Source organism: Buteo buteo, chromosome 24, assembly GCF_964188355.1.
Source record: "Buteo buteo chromosome 24, bButBut1.hap1.1, whole genome shotgun sequence".
Classification (NCBI taxonomy): domain Eukaryota; kingdom Metazoa; phylum Chordata; class Aves; order Accipitriformes; family Accipitridae; genus Buteo; species Buteo buteo.
Window position 1 is genome coordinate 19831737 of NC_134194.1, and position 5735 is coordinate 19837471.

Sequence of the window (5735 nt, forward strand, 5' to 3'; positions counted from 1 at the left end):
CAGCAATGCTACCTATGGGTGCCGCCAACAAGCTGGTGAGCAGAAATATGCTAAAGTTGCCAATACTTTGCCGGAAAGATCCAGAAATAAGCAAGTACCAGCTATATATGTTATCTTCCTTTTTTTTTTTTTTTTTTTTTTTAAAATTTAATACAGCTATACGTACAAGATGGGCGAGACCCTATATTTTCTGGGAACCCACATGGACAGCCTTTGGCACCTCGAGCCCTGCAAGCCAGGCTCAGGTGGGCTGGGGCAAGTCTATCTGTTCTGCCCATGCTTTCAAGCCATGTAACTAACCCGAGGTGGCTCCTTGTCCCCAAACTGGAATTTCTCTGAATTTTTGGAGAAATTTGGAGAAAGTGGGTTTAGATAAGTAGGGAAAGGACAGAAGAAAAAACATGTATGTTCTTGAATGAGAAAGCCAGGGCAAGAATACTACTCTTCTCATTAGCAACCACACAAAGGCTGGATGGATCCAGACGGGTAGGTGAGACTTGAGCTTCGCATTTCTACCTGTGTCAGGTGTGCAGAAACATATCCTATGCAGCGACCAAGTTTCTGGAGAGCCAGGAGCGACTGTTCAGAGGCATGGGAAAGCCCCAAACATACCATGTAGGAGACATCATTGAACCCAGCAGGATGCTTTGTAAGTCAGTGTTACCTTTTCCTCCCTCAGATAAGAAAGAGCAGAGATCAGCAGAAAAAATTGCTGGGTGTGATGCTCATACTCTTGCTACAATACCACAGGAGGTGGGAAACCCTACTAATCTTTCTCCTGGTTAAAAAGGATCCTGGTAAAAGGATTCATTCAAGTCTTGTTAGAAAATGCTGCCCCATTCTTCCCCACCCCAGGGGTACAGACACACAGCATGGCTACTTGCCCATGTGGATGAGCTCAAAGATGGGGAGGAAATGTGATTTTTCCCTGATGACATTCCTCCCAGTAATCTTAGCTGCTATTTGTAAAGGCAGTGGATACCGCATCCTCAGTGCTTTTCAAGTGATGATGTCCCTTTTTATAATAAATGCTGCCAAATCCCAGAAGTGATAGCTCACAAACAATCAGTGAGAGGACAACAGGAATGCTCTTTGAGATGCTGTGCAGAATAGATCATCCACTGTACAGCAACAAATCAAATTTAGGGAGAAAGAATTTGAAAACAAATTACCAGCAAGATATTTCAAGCTGACAGCAATTTGGAGCAACTTAGGTCTGTCTGGTAAGAACTGTATTCCTTTTATTTCCCTGTCAATAGCAGCTACCTTATAAGATTGGTTTCTTGTTGATAATTCTTGTCTGGAACAGAAACTCCTGAGTACACTTAAGTTGATAACTCTCTCTTTGATCACATTTCGGTAGCAATGCTTTTCACCTTGATGACAGGATTTCTCCCTTTGGATGAAGTTTAGATGCCTAAAAAGCCACGTGGTTGTGGGACTTCCAGCCTCAGGGCCTTCTGGTGCAGTGCAGGCAGTGTGGTTCTGGGCTCAGACTCAGGGCTGGGAATGGCAGGGATATGAGCTTAGGGTGGGAGCTGATGGGATATGAGCACTAACCTGCTCTGCCTCAGTTTCCCTGCTACTACAATAGTATAAAAACTGCTTGTATGTATTTCTCTCTTCTTGGGAGAGGGATAATTAATATCTGCTAGTAATACCTTCCCCTCGGAAATGCTGAAACATGAAGCATTAAGGGTGCTTCTCCACACCCGCCTGCAGCATGAGAGGTGAGGACATCACATCTTTGTGTGCCTAGAGGAGCGATGTGGAGCTTCGCACGGCATTTGCAAGTTAGCAGGAATGCACAGGGAAAGGAATATCAGATGTGGTGCAACCACAGGCTTAATGCACGCACACAGCCAGGACCAAGCCCTGCTCTTGCTCTGGGTTAACATTGCAGGTGGAGCTCAAGTGCAGTGCAGCCAAGAGAGATGCTTGGGTGGAGGTGGAAGTTGGGAGTGATCCCACTCTGCAGACACGCTATGTGCATTTCTCCAGCATCCCGTTGACATAGCGCTGAGGACTCATCTCATGCCAAATGCAGTGCTAGATGTGTTAATTACGGAGGCAGGTCATTAATGTCCATCAGTGAGGACGGAGAGGACGTGTCAGGGAGGAATGTGTTGGGGGTAGAAGGGAATGCAGCAGTGCTGACATGCCCCGAGCAGGAGAGACATAAAAAGAGTGCGCTAGCCTGTAATTTGCCTGCAATTTCTCCTCGGGAAAAATGAAAGTTTACGACTAGCCGTGGCAATGCCCGTGTATCTTTTCCAGAAAGTGGCAGATAAAAATAGGTCAGAATTGCACTGAGAAAAAGAGAATTTTGACATTCCTTTGAAAACTCTTTGCGGCCAAGTGCTCCCAGCCTATTTTGGCCACGTACTTAGTAAGAGGGATGCCAGCTGTGGCTGACAGTTGCTTCAGTCGCCCTCGGTTTAGTGCAAGCCAGGCCCTGCTCATTGGCAGAAATAAGTCTCTGCTGAGGAAAGTAAGCCAAGCAGGGTGATTTGACTAGTTTAATCTTTTGAAATAGAAACAAAGGGATTCACGCAGGTTTAGGAAAGCCCCAGCTCCCCTTGGGGATCGTGTCAGCCTTGGGACAGGAGGACCGTTTCCATGTTGTTTTCTCAATTGCCCCACTTGGTGCATGGGGCCAGCTTTTACCTTGCTGAAGCCTCGTGTGACACTGCTGAGCTTCCAGCTCAGGAGTTTTGGTGCTCCAAGTGTAGGGTCAGGTGCTGTCAGCATGGGATTTCTTTCCTCCACTGGCTTCTGCTTTGTGACTAGCATTTGGGAGTAACTTACTCATCAGGAGGGAGGAAAGCCTTGATCCAATGATGGTTTAAATTTGTAGCTTAAGTTGTGGTCCTTTAACACCCTAAATTAAAATCACCCAGTACCTGTTTTGCACTGCATCCCCCCCTGGATGAAGAAAGCAAACTGCGATGCCTATTTATTCAAGTGGTGCCTTAGAAACTAAAATCTTATTGTCTGTTCTCCATGGATATGAAATACTCAGTGATGTAACAGAGGCTCCATTTAAAATTAAGAATTTTTTCCCCACTGCCCTTGGCTAAGCTTTCCTTCCCTGCACAGTCCCACCTCTCTGGGAACCACATTTCAATGGTGCTGTACGCCCTTAGTCTTCACAGCATTTTAGGATCTTTCCAGATGGAAAGTGCCATAGAAATGTAAAACCTCATTAATTAAAGGCTGAAATAGATGCAGTGTGTGGAGGTCAGTGACTCATGCAGTAGGATTCTCAGGCTTCTGCTATGCATCGCCTCGGGGTGCTTTTTTGAATGTTCCGTTCTCTGGGGCTATGACAGTTTATTATACAAAGGCAGCGTGAACCGGAGGTGAATGCAAACTACTCCAGCTAGGCTGTTCTCTAGTTGGCAAAGCAGCCACCAGTGAACCCAGTTCATGCTGAGCCTTTTGGGACAGCATAATTTCTCCTCATTACCGTTTCTGCCTGTTTTGTTCAAGATGCCTGTGCTGTAGTGTGTGTGCGTGGGGGGATGATGCTCGGTGCTGTCAGCCCCTGTGCTCGTGGTCATGTTGGTGTAATGGATTGCTTCTGGGTTTCTAGTTCTGGAGGCCCCAGGAGCACTTGATGGTAGAGGAAGAGACAGCATTTCTGTTAGGATCCAATGGCTTCCTGAGCGTGAACCAGGGCATGTTTCTAGTAGACAGTTCTTGGAGAGGGTGGGCAGTGATGATGAACACAGCAGTCGTAAGCCCTGGAGCAGTGAGCTCCCATAACTGGCTCTGGCTGGCACAGCCTGTCCTCGGAGGCATTGCAGCGTTGACTGGGGCAGCAAGGTCTGATCCTCAGGCAGGCAGCGGTGTCAGAAGGAGCCCCAGTGTAGATGCAGATGCACTGGTAAATCCATTCTCCTTCTGACTGAGGTTCGCTTCATCAAGGTGGGTGTTTTAGCTATTCTGCTGCAATGTACAGCTTAGGTGGCATAGCTGCAGTCCCACCAAAAGCACCACCAACATGCGCCTCTACCCTGCTAACAAAATCCTGAGGCATGCACGGCCCCGGGACACTGTGATTTGCTTCCTGGCTGCGCAGATGTTGATTCCTAACTGGATCTTGGGAGACGATCTTACTTCTTTATGTATCTGAGCCCTGAAGAGGAATGGTGATGCCTCCCAGCTGCATGGGAATGCTGAGACCAGCACTGGGGAGCCCCGTGACTTGATGCCATAGCATCCATGAGATGACGTTTGTGCCAGACCCTCAATTTTGTCACTTTGCGACGTTGCTGGCTTCATCAGAGCCACCAGTCCTCAGGGGATGCTGCATTTTGGGGTAACCCCCATAGCAAAGCTTACCCAGCTGCGAGGTCCCTACCCTGCTCTTGGCCTGCTCACTGGCAGACCAGAGCTGGGCACCTCCGCAGAGACAGCAGAGGTGACAAGGCTGCACCATGTAACTGCTTCTCTGCAGTCAGCGCAGCTGGTGGCACAGCACGGCTGCCCTGGGGCTGTCCTCGCTGCACAGCATGACATCAGCTTGCAGATAGCCTCAACCCTCTGGTATTTGGACCCTGAGATTCTTTTTATTGTGTTTTTAGTTTTTCCTCTTTTCCTATTGGTTGACTGCTGCCCATTCAGCCTCTCCTGCAGCAGCTTCTGCCTGTCATTACACCCCTCTATATCTTTTCCACTTTTCCTCATTCTTTTTATTTCCTTCCCTCTCTCATTCTCTCTTAATTCTCCCATTAGCATCTCCTGCCCCAGCAGTCCTGTCTTTGCACGCCCCACTTCTGTTTCAACCCTCACTTCTCACAAATAGCAAAACTAAACCGCTTTTTTTAAAAAACACAGAGATCAAACACACATTTTGAAACAGACATGAACGGACGCATGGAGCAACTACTTAACTTCAGCAGTGTTGTCACAGAAATAGAAGACCCACTTCCAGCTGAAGCGTATAATTTAGACCCCATGTATGCTGGGACTAGCAGACAGTGTAGTAACACCAGGTGCTACATAAACAAGACCCTTCCTTGCTTGGCATGCAAGCCTACCCCAGGATTTAACAGCGAGAGGGAAGCTTTCCTGCTGTGACTACGCCCACGTGGGTGTCTTCAGGTGGCATTGGTCAGGGACTGCCCTTGTGCACACATCTGACTAATGCAGACGTGCTGCCAGGAGTGTGCAATCGCCAACCACATTCTGCTCTTACATGCTACACCTCGAATTGCCCTAACAGAGGCGAGACTGAAAGCATTTGTTTATTTATACACTTAACAACCTACCCACAGTATCGCTGCGGCAGCCTCTCCTTGCCTGTCCTGTCCCCTGGCTTACATTTGGTTTTCACCTAGTGAAAAGGGGTGAGAGAAACATTTAAAAAAACCCAGGAAAATGGGATTACAAAACCACAAACACTGTCAAAAGGAAGATTCGGGGTCAAGCAGAAAACTTCTAACTCATTTCAGAAAATGGATTTGATTTCAAGCTGCTGGCACAGCCTGATGCTGTCTTAATGACATTTACTGGATGGGAAGTGTTAGCTATTGTTCCTGGGTGCCTGTCTAAACAACACCCTGCATTTTAGTCTCGTTGACAGAGCCTGCCACCATGTTCCAGAGAGAGCTGTTAATTAGGAGACAAAGTCCAATCTCAACCTAGCTGGCTCTATTTTTACATAATTTTATTTTTTGTTTGCTGAGTCTTTTAACTCGCTCCACGAGCCAACAGAGCTGCCAGCTGAT